Source organism: Eriocheir sinensis, chromosome 57 (assembly GCF_024679095.1).
Source record: "Eriocheir sinensis breed Jianghai 21 chromosome 57, ASM2467909v1, whole genome shotgun sequence".
Taxonomy (NCBI): domain Eukaryota; kingdom Metazoa; phylum Arthropoda; class Malacostraca; order Decapoda; family Varunidae; genus Eriocheir; species Eriocheir sinensis.
The window spans coordinates 8,976,598-8,992,513 of NC_066565.1; the positions used below are offsets into that span (position 1 = coordinate 8,976,598).

The following is a 15,916-nucleotide window of genomic DNA, read 5'->3' on the forward strand; positions in this document are numbered from 1 at the left end:
CACATGAAAAGGCTGTGTAAATTTTAATGAAAAAATATATAAGTAATATCTTAGTTATTTTGATTTCCTGAATTCTATACAACATAAGATTTTAATTATATTCTACAATAAAAGCTGTGTTCATTTCTGGGGCTGTGATGCATGAACGCCTCTCCGGAGTACAAAGGGATCCCCACGGGTCTTCAATATACAGGTCTGCCTCCTGGCACACTCTCTCCTCTCTCCCAGTGAGTCGCTCTGTGAAGGTGTCTATAGGCTGCCATCGTTGCACTCTGCAATAAAGATGGTGTTCAAACCTTGTGTCATCCACTCACCGCCATTACTAGTCCACTGCAGGACAAAGGCCTGTCCAGCATTCTCAGCCTCTACACGTCTGATGTTGATGTCTATAGTATTCCATCCTGCATGATCTTTACCTGGTCTTCTGTCTGGCCAAATTCATAATGTGCTGTGGATATAAATAATATTACTAAGTGAAAACACACACACACACACACAAATATTGAAATCATTTACATATGTATGACTACCTGACATTAGGGGGGAACTGCCCCCATCATCCTACCCTCCAAGATTGCTATTTTATTTTTTTGTGTGTGCTAAAGTTGGTTAAGATTAATGTAATTAATGTGCTCTGCAAACCAGTTTTCTAAACTGTTTTCACAAGTCTTTTCCTAACTTTCAGTTGTCTTGGAATGGATATAAAGTTTCCAAGTAAAATTTCATCTAGAAGTATGGGAGGACGGCTGCCTGCGGCTCTGCAGACACTGAGCCCATCACATTCTCACTTATCTTGTTAAACACACAATCCCTATCAGATAAACAGAAAAAAACTAAAATAAAGCAATGCATGTTGATGTAGCAACTCTTACTAGTGAGGGAAGTTATCGGGAAAAAAATAAAATAAAAGGCACACTATTGTTCTTAACAGATACCATAAACTGCCAAGTGTTAGGTGTCCACATTATATAAGAGAGAGAGAGAAAGCAAAAATGTTCCTTAAAGCCAAAATTCATTATGTCGCTGTCTCCTAAAAGCGTGGGTTTGCTGTAACAGATAGGAATTTGATCATAAATTCAGCCGTCGTAAAGCACGGGGACACACGCACACACACACACACATATACACACATACACACACACACACACACACACACACACACACACACACACACACATACAGTTACCTAACTCAATATGCACTACCATTTTTTTCTATTCCTATTTTGAGGGAAAAAATAAATATCTTTGACACCAGGAAATCCAGCACATATTATAAGGCTTTAAGGAAACTCTATGAGGAACATAACAAGGAGAATTATGACATGGAGGGGCAGTGGCTGAGTGGTTCACCGCGTTCAGGAGGTCTCAGGTTCGCGCCCCACCCACCACCACAAAATGGGATATTTCAGTCAGCGCCGAGTGGCCACAGACTACCCCCATGCTGCCCTCAAGACCTCCTGCCAACCCAGACTCTGGAGTCTCGCTCTGAATGGGATCACAGGTGAGCTCCGGGGCACAGCAAGCAAGACGGCACCACTATAAACACTTGCCTGCACCGTGATGGGCTGGGACCGACCATCAGGACCCATCAAGAAAGCCTACCGGCATAGCTGGGCGTTATCGCGATAAGTTATCGCGATACTTTATCGCTGATAACAAAATCGGATTATCGACCATCCGCTACTTATTTAACCCGGTAGCAGCGGGGATCATGTTTCTTAATGGTCCCTCTAAGTGAGAAAAATGAGAAAAAATCATCACTCACGCAAACTATTTCATTATGTATATCAAAGCATTTGTGATCAGTTTATGTATCATCTATTTTGGGGGGGGGTTATATCATGGCACAAATTTGGCCCGTCGCTGCTACACGGTTAAATATATATCGGTATCTTCGTTACTTTTGTAACCAAACATGCGATAATCGCTACTTTTTTTTTCCGCCTCAGAAAAAAACGTTGTCTCCCTACTGCGCATGCATGGCCGGGTGTTGTATGAAAAAACTTTGGGGTATGAAATATCTTTGGTGATGAGATTTCATACTTAGATCATGAAAATTAAAACACTAGGGTATTTTTTATGCTACTCAAAAATCAATATATCATAGAGAAAAATCATTTAACTTTGCCCACAAAATTATTATTCACTGCCTCAAATTTGATATTCCATATTTGTTTGTGACCATGCCATGATACTGAAGGCACCCGGTGTTGTGTTATTTGGTGTCCCATCGTCAAAAGCTGGCGCTTTTGTTTACAAACACTGGTCTCTCGTGAACTGCACATGCTCAGACCATTAAGTGTAGACCTGTACACTGTGTACAGTCTCACAATGCTATTTTAACACATTAAGAGTTGCTGGAAAGCTGAATCAAACATACAGTACCACCATCCTTGCTGTTTCTAGAATGACGTACACTCTGTACATATAAATACAACTCGTACAGTGTCGTTCTAGAAACAGCGAGGATGGTGGTAGTGGTACTATATGTCTGATTCAGCCTTCCAGCAACTCTTAATTACGGTTTAAAAGCTTTGTGAGACTGTAGGGCAAATCGCTTGCTGGTCTGAGCATGCACCGTTCACGAGAGACCAGTGTTTGTAAATAATTTTTGACAGTGGAGACACCAAATAACACAACACCGGTTCAGGCATTTCTAGTATTACCGTCCATATGTACGTGTCAACGTGTGGTTTTAAGGCTTTGTAAGTTTCCTAAAATACAGATAATGAAAATTTGAATTCATCAATGTTGTTCTATCTGAAATATCAATATAGTATCGTTTTCGCCTATCAGACTTATCGCTAGCTAGTATCGGAATTGTGGATTTATATCGGGTATCGGTTATCGCCTATATTTGTGTCTCTAGTTAACGCATATTGGTTATTGCCGTTAAGGTTTTTCATTATCAGTTATCGGTTATCGGGAATAAGGTTTTCTGTTATCGTGCCCAGCTATGCCTACCGGTACCATAGACTAGAAAATAATAATAAAGAAATAAATCGGTCAACACACACACACACTCACCTCAGCAAGTTCCCCTTGCAGCTGGGTTGGGGGAGGCGTGGGTGTGTTCCCAGCACCAGCGGCCGCCCGGTAGGCTGAGGGGAGCTGCATCATCATGAGGGATGGCTGCTGCCTGAGACCTTCATGGGACAGCTGGGAACAAAACCTGCCAAGAGAAGATCAGTTAGCAGACAGCCACCATTCATCTGCCTGTTAGTAATGTGGGTAACACACACACACACACACACACACACACACACGAGGGGGAAAAAAGGGAGAAGGGAAGAAAGGTTTAACCTATTAAATCTCAAGGGTCTTTTCTTTTAGTATTTTTTGGTAGTTTCCATTAAATTACATTCATCTGGTTAAAGAAAGATGCAACATAATGGTCTTAGCTTTTATTTTCCTTTAATAAGCTTGAAATCAGCTGTCCTCAAAAGAGGACACTGGGACAATATCATATCAACTGGGAAAATAAGGAAAGAAAACTATTACTATGTAATATTCTTTTTCATATTGATGCTGAATGTGATTGTTCGGTGATCGCTAGAACTAAAAATTGGACCAACATTTACTTCGTTTACTAGATCAGCTGTCGTTGAAAAGATAAGGTCAAGTTTATTATTTTCCCGAGTCGGTTCTTGAATGTATTGATGCAAATCACTTTCTAGTAAATTTGTGTACAGGTCGAGCCCTGTATGACAGTTCAACGGTTCACCCCATCTTTTCACTGGCAAGTTAAAGTCCCCAACAATTACTGCCTCGCAACTGCTACTTGTTTCTCATAATAATTCACTTAATGCGTGGTCGATATCAAGAGTCTGCCTTGGCGGTCTGTAGATAAGTCCAATTACTATCTTACAAGATTTATTTTTAATTTCAATGAAGACTGTGTCTACATTGGTTATAATATCTGTTTTCACGGATACTGGATGGAGAGAGTTGTGGATATAAAAGATAACGCCTCCACCCTGTCTGTTCTCTCTTTCATGACTAAAGATGGTATAACCCGGTAATCTATATTCCGCAATGAAATCTCTATTTGAAGTGTCTATCCAAGATTCTGTGACTCCGATGATGTGGTGATGATTTGTAGCTGCAAGGACTTCTAAGTCTTCAAATTTGTTACGTAGACTACGAGCGTTTACATAGCAAGCTTTAACGTGATTCGAGTCGGGGGTTTTGTGGGTTGAGTGCTCCCTTACGGTGGAGCTGCTGGTGCTCTCGCCTCCGCGTTTTTTGGCTTTCGAAGAGCCACTTGGTCACAGAGCAGCCTCCCGAAACGGGCTGCTCCAACAGGGTTTAAGTGGATGCCATCAGCAAAGAACAAATCTGAATCGTAGTAAAAACTGTTCCACAAGTTAGCGAACTGGACGTTTTCTTGTGAGCAAAGGGACTGAAGTCTGTTGTTTGTGCTGAAGGCCTTACTGTAAAAGCTAGATTCGGCACTGACCCTCGGGAGGATTCCTGAGATTATGATGTTACTGGCATCCATTTTACGTTTATACTGCTTGATCATGCGGCGGTATTTCTCAAGCAGTTCCTCAGAACGGGTTGTCTATATGTCATTTGTCCCCGCGTGAATGACAAAGAGGGTGTTTCGGTCGGCATTTCTCGTGACATCATCACACGCTGCGGTGATGTCGTCCAGTTTGGCACCTGGATAGCAGTAAAGTTTTCTGCAGCCATTTGATGAATGACCACAGAACTCAACCAGCTGGCCATGCACCATGGAGTCCCCAACTAGGCGAGTCTCAAACTCATCCTCCATGGTGTCTGCCAGCACCTGGAACCTATTGAAGGTAGTGGGGTCAGGTTCAACACGCTGTCTTTGTGCGTCCTTGCTCTTCTTCCAGGCATCCCTCCTCTGCTTGATCTTTAAGACACCCGTCCCATGGCTGACAGCAGGCAAAAAGCAGGATACAGTGGGCAAACAACGTGTGGTGTAGCAGTATCAAGTATCGGCGAGTGCAAGGCGGGCGGCATCTGTCCCCTTTCAGCTACACAGGCACTGACTTCATTGTGTACAGTGCCCAGCCATCAGCCCACGCTCTCACACTCACCCAGGGTTGCCAGACTTCCCTAGAAATCAATAGATGTATGCTAACTTTGCTGGGTTTCTTATATAAACTTTTTAGTATGACTTTCTACAAATAACAAAACATGTCGAGTGGGTATGGAGGGTGAAACCACTTATAACTATTTTTTTGTCGGCCTGCTACCCGGACGCTCGCCTTAATGCAAACAGATGCCATGTTATGGAAATGGGGAAAAGTAAAAAAAGACAGAGGAAAACACACAGGATGGGAGAAGAAAACTTAAAGGTGGTACATGAAGAAAAAGACTTAGGAGTAACGATGCAAGACACACTATCCCCAGAAAAGCTTATAAACAAGTTATTTGGAGAAACCTACAGGATGATGCAAAATACAAGGGTATCATTCCATTATATGGACAAGGAAATGATGAAGAAAATTATAACAACACTGAAAAGACCAAAACTTGAATATGCTGCTGTTGTGTGGTCGCCTCACAAAAAGAAGGATATCAGAAAGTTGGAAAGAATACAGAGAATTGCTACTAAAATGGTCCCAGAACTCTCGAATATGACGTATGAAGACAGATTGAGGGAGATGGACTTGACGACACTGGAACAAAGAAGGGAGAGAGGAGATCTGATTACGCTGTATAAGTTGGTAAATAAGTTTGAATAGGTGGATAGAGATGATCTCTTCTCTATTGTGAGAATGCAGGGGGCTGAGAGGACATGGAAAGAAACTTAATAAAGGAACCTGTTTGAGTGACTTGAAAAAGTATAGTTTTCCACATAGAAGTATTAACACCTGGAACAGCTTGCGGGAAGAAGTGGTGGAGGCGAGCAGTGTCCATCAAATGAAGGAAAGGCTGGATGAATGTAGATATGGAGACGGGACTATTAGAGCTTAGCTTGGGCCCTGTAGACTACAAATAGGTAAATACAAACGAAAATAAAAACAACAAACCACAAACCCCAATCAAACACCTCCACACTAAACATCCTTCTTCGACCGTCCATGTTGAGAGGAGGAGGAGGAGGCGGAGGCAACTGAGGAGGAGGAGGAAGGCGAGGAGGAGAGGGCGGAGGCAACTGAGGAGGAGGAGACGAGAGTAGACGTGGAGCCGCCAGCGATGGAGTTGGCGGCTGTTCCTCTGTCCTTCCCTTCGGCGGCTGCGGCGGGTGACTTCTTGGCCACTGCCGCTGCCGCCGCCTTGTCCATCTTCTCCTTCCGGTGGATTTGGTACTCAGCGATGAGCCGGCAGGTTAGCATGAAGAACACCTGGGGGGAGGAGGGAGGTTACAGGGGTTAGGTTAAGGTAGGCTAGGGAGGAGGGAGGTTACAGGGGTTAGGTTAAGGTAGGCTAGGGTAGGGAGAGGTTAGGTAAGGTTAGGACAGGTTAGGGGAGGCTAGGTTAGGTTAGGGGAGATTAAGTTAGGTTAGGGGAGGTCATGTAGTTTTATCTTTTAGGTTAGGGGAGGTCATGTAGTTTTATCTTTTAGAGTTCAAGGGCAATAAAACAAAAAAGGCATAAAAAACACTAGGTCCTGCCCCTGAACAGAGAGAAGGAAAAATGACAACGGGGCATAATTACCAGTGAGGGGGCGAGTCTCTCAAACTTGTCGCCCACCATCCAGTGATTGTACCTGGCGAACAGCATCATGAGGGCCAGGACCAGGTTGGCAAACTGCTTCACACGCTCTGAAAGACACAGAAACTGCTCAGCAAGGACTGTAGGCGGGCATCATCAACACTTCCCCTCACATCAACTCTTTCCAAAGGCCAAGAAAAGGTATCAATTGCATTCTAATGACGTGAGGTAATCCAGCTTTCCAGACAGACAACAGATCAAAAATAGACAAACTATGTAGAGGAAGCATTAGTTTGAGAAGGCTATAAGAAAATCCAGCTTTCCAGACAGACAACAGATCAAAAATAGACAAACTATGTAGAGGAAGCATTAGTTTGAGAAGGCTATAAGAAAATCCAGCTTTCCAGACAGACAACAGATCAAAAATAGACAAACTATGTAGAGGAAGCATTAGTTTGAGAAGGCTATAAGAAAATCCAGCTTTCCAGACAGACAACAGATCAAAAATAGACAAACTATGTAGACATCTTTTCCCAAAATCAAGACACCTCTCCACCACAAATTGACCTCTCTCTTGGCCACTCTTTACTTTCGTCTATTATGGCAGCGGTGAGTAGCGGGCCTTTTTTTTCTATGCACTTTTTGTTGCCCTTGAGCCGTCTCCTTTGTTGTAAAAATAAATAAATAAATAAAAGCTACAGAAATCCAGAGAGCCAGACACACAGAGAAAATGAGACAGCAAAAGGAAGAAGAAGAAATGAAAAGGGAAAACTAAGACAAGGAGAGGAAGAGAGAAATGAAAAAGGAAAAGAATGAAAGGAAAACGGTGAAAAAATAAGACATAAGAACAGAAAGAGAACAAAAAATGAGAACGGAGGAAAATGAAACAGGGATAAGTAGAGAAAGAGAAGGAAAGCAATACTACCAAAGAGACAGACACAGAGAAAATGAGAAGTAGATAAAACAACCATTAGCACTAAAAGCTACAGAAATCCAGAGAGAGACAGAGACAGACAAAGACAGACACAGAGACACAAACAGAGACAGACAAAGACATAGACAGACACAGAGAAAATGAGAAGTAGATAAAACAACCATTAGCACTAAAAGCTACAGAAATCCAGAGAGAGACAGAGACAGACAAAGAAAGACAAAGAGACACAAACAGAGACAGACACAGAGAAAATAAAAACAGAAAAAAACAACCATCACGAAAAGCTACAGAAATCCAGAGAGAGACAGAGACAGACAGACAGACAGAGAAAATGAGAAGCAAATAAAACATCCAAAGAGACAGAGACACACAGGGAGAGAAAATGAGAGAAAAACAGAGACAGACAAAGACAAAGAGAGACCCAGACAGAGAGAGAGAAAATGAGAAGCAAATAAAACATCCAGAGACACAGACATAGACAGACCCATCAATTAAAAGCCACAACCAGAGACAGAGACAGAAAGACATGCGAACAAAGAAAAAACAGGGTCGCCAACTCACCAATCAGCTCCACGGACGAAGACTTCAGGAGACCGTACTCAAGCCTCATAATGATGTCACCGTCCGGGTCCTGCTTGTCCTTCTGCAAACACCACCAACAGCGAGGTAAAAAGTCGCCGAGTCAAATCCTGCCACACCACACCACACCCAGCCGCACCACACACCACACCATACCATACCCAGCCACACCACACCATACCCAGCTGCACCACACACCACACCACACCATACCCAGCCACACCACACACCACACCAAACCCAGCTGCACCACACACCACACCACACCATACCCAGCCACACCACACACCACACCACACCATACCCAGCCGCACCACACACCACACCACACCAAACCCAGCCGCACCACACACCACACCACACCACACCATACCCAGCCCCACCACACCACACCACACCCAGCCGCACCACACACCACACCCAGCCTCACCACACACCACACCACACCATACCACACCCAGCCCCACCACACCACACCATACCCATCCGCACCACACACCACACCATACCCAGCCACACCACACACCACACCCAGACACACCACACACCACACCCAGCCACACCACACACCATACCCACCCACACCACACCACACCCAGCCACACCACATTACTCTCCCTTTTCCTTCTTTGGGATTTCCTTCCCTTTCCTTCCCTTCCTGTTCTTGGGCTAGCCTTCCCTTCCTCTCCCTCCCATTCCCTTCCCTACCTTGGTCACTATAACTACTGTAGGCAGACACACTTCAGAAGTGGATCTTCATGTGCCTGGCAATGTCTCTCTTTGTCTTAAAGAGCTTTCCACAAACATCACACTTGAACTCTCTAAGGCCATAGTGCCTGAAGACATGTCGATCGAGTGCCTGCTTCACACTGAACCTCTTCCCGCACTCTTCACACTCATGACTTTTTACACCAGTGTGTGTAAGGGTGTGTGTATCAAGGTGACTCTTCCGGATGAATTTTTTCCCACATTCCTTACATTCATAGTTCTTCACACCAGTGTGTGTAAGGGTGTGTGTATCAAGGTGACCCTTCAGGGTGAATAGTTTCCCACATTCCTTACATTCATAGTTCTTCACACCAGTGTGTGTAAGGGTGTGTGTATCAAGGTGACTCTTCCGGATGAATTGTTTCCCACATTCCTTACATTCATAGTTCTTCACACCAGTGTGTATAAGGGTGTGTCTATCAAGGGTACTCTTCTGGATGAATTTTTTCCCACATTCCTTACATTCATAGTTCTTCACACCAGTGTGTGTAAGGGTGTGTGTATCAAGGTGACTCTTCCGGATGAATTGTTTCCGACATTCCTTACATTCATAGTTCTTCACATCAGTGTGTGTAAGGGTGTGTCTATCAAGGTGACTCTTCCGGATGAATTTTTTCCCACATTCCTTACATTCATAGTTCTTCACACCAGTGTGTGTAAGGGTGTGTGTATCAAGGCTACCCTTCCGGTTGAATTTTTTTCCACATTCCTTACATTCATAGTTCTTCACACCAGTGTGTGTAAGGGTGTGTGTATCAAGGTGACTCTTCTGGATGAATTGTTTCCCACATTCCTTACATTCATAGTTCTTCACACCAGTGTGTGTAAGGGTGTGATATCTGAGGCCTTGCCTTGTGGTTAATTCTTTTCCACACTCCAGACACACAAACTTCCTCTCTCCTTTGTTGCTGGAGTTGCCAGCAGCCAGTTGCTTCATCTGGTGACCACTGACCCTCCTGCCCCCTGCAGCAGTCTGCTCCTGCTTGTCCTGGCCACTCATGCTGCTGTCCAGCCCTGCAGGTGAGGCGGCCCCAACCTTTGCGGAAGCTGAGTGTGTTGCTATTGTCCTCGTTCTTTCCTTGTTGTCTTTTCCTCCACACACCGGCGGCCTAGGGTCCGTGGTCGTGGTCAAGGGTGGACGTGCCCGTGAGAGCTCTGTAAAAGTGAAGGAATTCTCCAATAGTAATATTGCCAGAAGAATGAATCGTTCGAAGAATAATCCGTCTAGTAAGAAGGCGGGCACAAAAACCAAGGATACTGTTGGATCTGGCAAAACAAGCCTTGCGGCTGGGGGCGGGGATGATCAGCTGACAGGGGCAGACGATAGCGACGCAGATAAACAAACAGACACATGCCCAGTCTGTAAGGTTAAGGTTGGTGAGGAAGACAAGGCTCTAGGCTGTGAACTATGTGAAATGTGGCACCACATAAAGTGTGAGGAGGTCACTGAGGCAGTGTATAATTTCCTGAGCAGCAATCAAGTAAGTAAGATTCACTGGTATTGTACCAAATGCGATATTGTTGCGGGGAAATTGTTCAAACAAGTAACCAACACATCCAAGAGACAGGATAAAGTAGAAAGACGTATGGATGCCCTGGAAACTAAAACCACTGAGGCCTTAGAGGAGATCAAGAGTGATGTCAAGAATCTGAAGGAGGAAATTAGAGATGATATCAGGTCTCAAGTGAACAGTGAGTTCAAATCTAGGATTGATGAAGTCAAGCAGAAAGTTGGGGAGGAAGTCAAGAGTGTGATTAATGAAGCAGTGGAAAGCAAAACAGTTGATATAACAGTCGACACGAGGAACAAAGTGAGTGCAGAGGTGAAGGAAGATTTGGCAAAATCCTACAGGGATGTCTTGAAGACAGAGGCATCAAAGGTTTGCAGTGGGTCTAGTACTGAAGGAGCTACTGCTTTTGGGCTCCTCAATGCTCATAATGGTAAAGAACTGTTGGATAAAACTACCAATCAAGTACAAAATAGATTAGACAGGAAAAACAACATTGTCTTGTATGGTATCCCAGAGAAGGTGAAAGAGGGCATGAACTTGGCAATTAGGTCTGAAAAAATTGAGCATGACAAGCTAATTTTCATAGAATTATGCAGTGAGATGGGCTTGACATGTTTGGACAGTGATATTGAGGAGATAAGACGAATTGGAAGATACAAGGGAGAAACAGAACAGAGTAGCCTACCAAGGCTCATAGTGGTGACTGAGAGGATCCTTGAAAGAAAGGATTACGAGAAACTTGTTCAGGCTGAAAGATGCCAAAGGTGAAATATTTAGGAAGGTTGGTGTGTCTCATGATATGACCATTGAGGAAAGGAAAAGAGAGAAGGAATTCAGAGCAAATGCCGGAAAGAAAAATGTCGAGGAGAAAGATTCGGGAAATTACTATGTAGTTTTGGTCAGTGTTTTTGATAGTGTATGTAATAGGAGAAAGCTGAAAGTAAATGTCAACAGAAGTAAAGAGATGGTTTGTGAGCAAAGTAGAAGTGAGGTTGTAGATTTTTTATGCCCATATAGAGTGGGAATTGAATGTGAAAAAGAATGCAAAATAATTCTGAATGGTGAAGAAATGGAGGAGGTCAATGAGTTTACGTACCTTGGATCAGTTATGTGTAAGCATGGTGGTATGGAGGGAGAGATAAGAGAAAGGGCATTGCAAGGAAGAAAGGTGGTAGGGTTACCGGTTGGGCTGAGCAAACTACCGGTGTTCAGCAAAAATGCTGTAGTAAAGTGGAGGCAGGCCAGCTGAGTTCAAATGTGTTGAGGAGAGAGCAGGCACGTCCTCTCACGGCGGCGGCGTGTGCTGGATCAAAATTATCAAGCTACACGGGGACATAGTAAGAAGATATATAAACAACGTGCCAGGTTAGATATAAGAAAATATTCATTCTGTAATAGTGGTGGATATCTGGAACAGCCTCCCTGAAGCAGTAGTGAGTGCACCATCAGTTAAAACCTTTGAAAATAGGTTGGAAAAGGCATGGAGATCACAGAGACAAAAACTTGAGCACATGGAAGCCATTGATATTGGGCACGGGTCCAGACAACTCGACCACGGAGACCACCATAACGATCAGAGTAAGAGTTATCTCGAGCCGGAGACACAGGCTTTGTTAGCCTCTTCCGGAATTCTTCTGAGAGCTTCTGTGAGTGGTGCATTTTTTTTTTTTTTTTTACAGCTACGGAAACAGTTCAAGGGCGTAATGAAAAAAATTAAAAAAGGCCTGCTACTTACTGCTCCAGAACAGAGGTTAAAGGAGTGTTCAAAATCAGAGGTCAATTTCGGGAGGAGAGGTGTCCTGATACCCTCCTCTTGAAAGAGTTCAAGTCATAGGCAGGAGGAAATACAGATGAAGGAAGATTGTTCCAGAGTTTACCAGCGTGAGGGATGAAAGAGTGAAGATGCTGGTTAACTCTTGCATAAGGGGTTTGGACAGTATAGGGATGAGCATGAGTAGAAAGTCTTGTGCAGCGGGGCCGCGGGAGGAGGGGAGGCATGCAGTTAGCAAGTTCAGAAGAGCAGTCAGCATGAAAATATCGATAGAAGATAGAAAGAGAGCCAACATGGCGGCGGAATTTGAGAGGTAGAAGACTATCAGTATGAGGAGGAGAGCTGATGAGACGAAGAGCCTTTGATTCCACTCTGTCAAGGAGAAGCTTACCTACTTCTGCTGCATGAGAAGGTTAAGACTTCCCGGCGGCGGTGGTGGAGGTGTTGTCCTGGCAGTGTTGGGGCTGAGGGTGTCGCTGGCCAGCAGGTCCCCAGCGCTGGCCCGTGGGTGTGGAGCCTTCGTCGTCTTCTTCTTCTGGGGTGTTTTAGGGGGCTGGTTGGGCAGGGCCAGAAGGGATGCTGCTCGGGCCTCGGCGTGTGCTGTTGTTGTCACCTGGCAGTGTTGCCAACTGGAACTTTATAATTCCGCTACACGCACGAGTCGTGCGTGTAGCGGCAGGCAAATCAGTAATTCCCTAGACTCGTGCTGAAAAATCCCTAGATTGGACAAAAATATCCTAGTTTACAAATATTGACACATGTACTACACGTACAAGGAAAAGGAATGTGAATGCAAGAAATTACAGGTGGTCTGAGTCCCGCAGCAAAGTGTGTCAGATGTGTGACAGGGGTGTGGATGAAACTGTCGTGCATGTGATACTGGTGTGTGGGAGGTACCGGAGAGAAAGGACGGAGATGATGAGGGTGGCACTGAGTGAGATGGGCTGGGATGTGAATGGGAGGATTGCAGGAACAGAGATGGAATGGATGCTGCTGCTGCTGGGACTGAGTGATGAAGCAAATGATAGAATTATAGAAGCCATGAAGAGTTGGTTAAGAATCGTTTTAGGTCCGTGCCAGTATCTCATTACCTACCTTATGAAACATCAGTATCTCTTCATATATCTTTTCTACAAACCTTCAACAGTCATGGAAACGCTTTGAAAATCCAAATCAAGGACTTTTTTTTTACTCTTGAAGATATGGGATAATGTTTACGAAAGCGCGTCGCCTCCTCTGCTGGCCGCGGCGACGCTGCAGCGGGTGTTGCGAGAAATACCTCCTCGCTGAAATAAGTCACATATACATGAGGGGGGGGGGTCGAGGGGGGCGCAGCCCCCCCCCGCTAGTAGGTTGTAAAGTTCGGTTGGAGTAGTTTAAATATACTCCCCGACCCTAAGCCCTCTGCGAGCTATTTTGCGGCTGCGGCGGCTGCAGCGTCGCCGCGGCCAGCAGAGGAGGCGACGCGCTTTCGTAAACATTATCCCTTATTTTCAAAAGTAAAAAAAATTCCTTGAATTGGATTTTCAACGCGTTTCCATGACTGTTGAAGGTTTGTAGAAAAGATATATGAAGAGATAGTGATGTTTCATAAAGTAGTGTTGTACTGGAAGCTTCCCCCGGCGACCATAGGCCTCTAGAAGGCTCCCGGAGAAACGAGCAAGGGGGCGGGGAGCAAGGCGAGCCAGGCGGGAAGTGTTGCCAACTCCCATATATTTTTGCTACATGTTCTTGTATGATCTAAAATATACTGTAACATTCTAGACTGTACTGTTCTGGATATATATAGGAGAAGAGGGCGAGAGGAGTCCAGTCCCAGTTATAGTAAGCTAGTGGTCAGTGAAGAGTCAGAGTGAAGTGTACTACTAAGGAAGAATATTAAACAACAGAAGTTGTGCAAAGTGTTTATGTATAATCTCCCTCCCACGGAGTCTTGTGACGGCGACACGGAACCCAAGTAATACGTCCGGCATAACAGTAGATTATGAGATACTGACGGACCTAATACGAATCTTTACCTAAGAGTTTTCTGGAAAAGATGTGGTGTGCAAGAAATAGGGAATTGGAAGATGTGTAATGGATACTGCTTGTTTTGTTTTTATTCTTACAGGTTGTGCCGATGCGAAGGCCTGACTCTCCAACGGGTCACCTGTACAGCAAGAGCAAGTGTTTACCTTTGACACGTGGAGTACCTGACACGCCTCCGCCTGGGCCACACACGACTCAGCGCTCACCTCCACCGCCTGCGCCTGGCCCCGACCCTCACTGCCCAAGGAGTCACTGCCCCTGGTGCAGGACCGTGGAGGAGGCCAGTGACCACCTCCTGCTGCACTGTGTACTTCAGATAATCTATAAGTTCAATTTACATGGCCTGGTAGTATGTAACTTTTATAAGTGACTGTACTTGTCTATTTGTTATATGTGTAATTTTCTTTATTATTCTTATTCCTATATTCTTGAGATTATTCCATTGCATTACTGCCCTATTATCTTTCTTTACTTTGTGTATAATTATGAGACCAATATTTCTTTCTCATATTTTCTTTTGCTTGTGTGTCTGTGTTCATGCATTTTCTATAATGCACAATGCGTGCCATATATCTACATGCCAGCATATATTTGTTGTATATACTTTTCTAGACAAATACAACTGAACTGCACCTTTATAGCATTGTTTCTTTGTCCAAAATACACTAATTAGTTAAGTAAATAGCTGAGTGTGTGTGTGTGTGTGTGTGTGTGTGTGTGTGTGTAAAAAGTACACTTCATGAACTATGGTCTTTGTGGTTATACCACCCGCCACTGATGAAAGATAGCATATAATAATCATATAACACATACTGAATGATGAAAAAATAAATATTGTTCATACATAATGTCAAAAATAAGATCTACGCATATGATAAACTACAAAGCGATAAGGTCACAAGAAGATGAAGAGGAGACCCTACACCTGCAGACGACATACTTGATATGGTTTGGCGTCGGCTCAACAGATGGCGCTGCTGGTCTATATCTGCCTCACATTATCGCTTTTAGATAGAAGCTTTCCCATCTTTCTCTTATAGTCTTTGAGCTGCCGCTCCAAAAGAACCCGTCCTCTTTTTCCATTTTCTTCCTTTTAAGGCATACTGTACTAAATCGTAATCTAGGGACTTAATTATTTCGTCGTTTGCTGCACATTAACGTCAAGGTAACTCTTCTGTTCGATGTCTTGTTATCTAAGAACACGCTTAAGGGGAAGAAAAAGAAGATAAGGAGGAGATTGAGGCAGGAAGAAAGCAAATTAAAAATAACGTGGCACATATATCGAGGCAGACAGGAACCAAGGACGGAAGGAAGGAACGAGGGAAAGTTAAGACTGTCTTGCCATATCTGCAGCCCAACTCATGGGTTGTCACCCGACAAAGGTCCATGGTCCCACGGAGGGACAAATGTAGAGATGGATGGATGATCGAATGGATGAGGAGGTAGGAAAATGAAGGAGAAGGGAGGTATGGCAATGCCCCGGCCGGGCGTCGGTGTTGCCATACCGCCCACACTTATCATATGCCTCTCAAAGTGTGTATATCTCATCATTTTATAAAGAAATGGGCTTCCTCTACTCGCAATTAGTTATATTTCAAGTTGAAAAACGCGATTTATGAGCATTTATACGTAAATATGATAATAGTGTTGTGCTGGAAGCTTCCCCCGTGGTCTATGGGCCTCTGGAAGA

At 44.2% G+C, this 15,916-nt stretch overlaps 4 long non-coding RNA genes across 5 annotated transcripts; 2 read left to right on the forward strand and 2 right to left on the reverse strand.

The window, feature by feature from the left end:
- Positions 1–4: 4 nt before the first annotated feature.
- LOC126984836 (uncharacterized) lies at positions 5–8,120 on the reverse strand. Its single transcript, XR_007737932.1, has 4 exons — positions 6,639–8,120; positions 6,018–6,325; positions 3,030–3,174; positions 5–272 (listed from the first exon to the last, which is right to left on the reverse strand). It is a non-coding gene; the product is annotated as an uncharacterized LOC126984836 (long non-coding RNA).
- A 736-nt stretch (positions 8,121–8,856) lies between these two features.
- On the forward strand, positions 8,857–9,669 carry LOC126984838 (uncharacterized). 2 transcript variants are annotated; one of them, XR_007737934.1, is made up of 2 exons: positions 8,857–9,256; positions 9,509–9,669. It is a non-coding gene; the product is annotated as an uncharacterized LOC126984838 (long non-coding RNA). The 2 variants fall into 2 exon arrangements; XR_007737935.1 differs by having other exon boundaries at positions 9,593–9,669.
- Positions 9,670–9,922: 253 nt separating this feature from the next.
- On the reverse strand, positions 9,923–14,854 carry LOC126984840 (uncharacterized). The gene is made up of 3 exons (XR_007737939.1): positions 14,373–14,854; positions 12,590–12,846; positions 9,923–10,071 (listed from the first exon to the last, which is right to left on the reverse strand). It is a non-coding gene; the product is annotated as an uncharacterized LOC126984840 (long non-coding RNA).
- On the forward strand, positions 13,801–14,862 carry LOC126984844 (uncharacterized). The gene is made up of 2 exons (XR_007737943.1): positions 13,801–14,155; positions 14,309–14,862. It is a non-coding gene; the product is annotated as an uncharacterized LOC126984844 (long non-coding RNA).
- Positions 14,863–15,916: the final 1,054 nt, after the last annotated feature.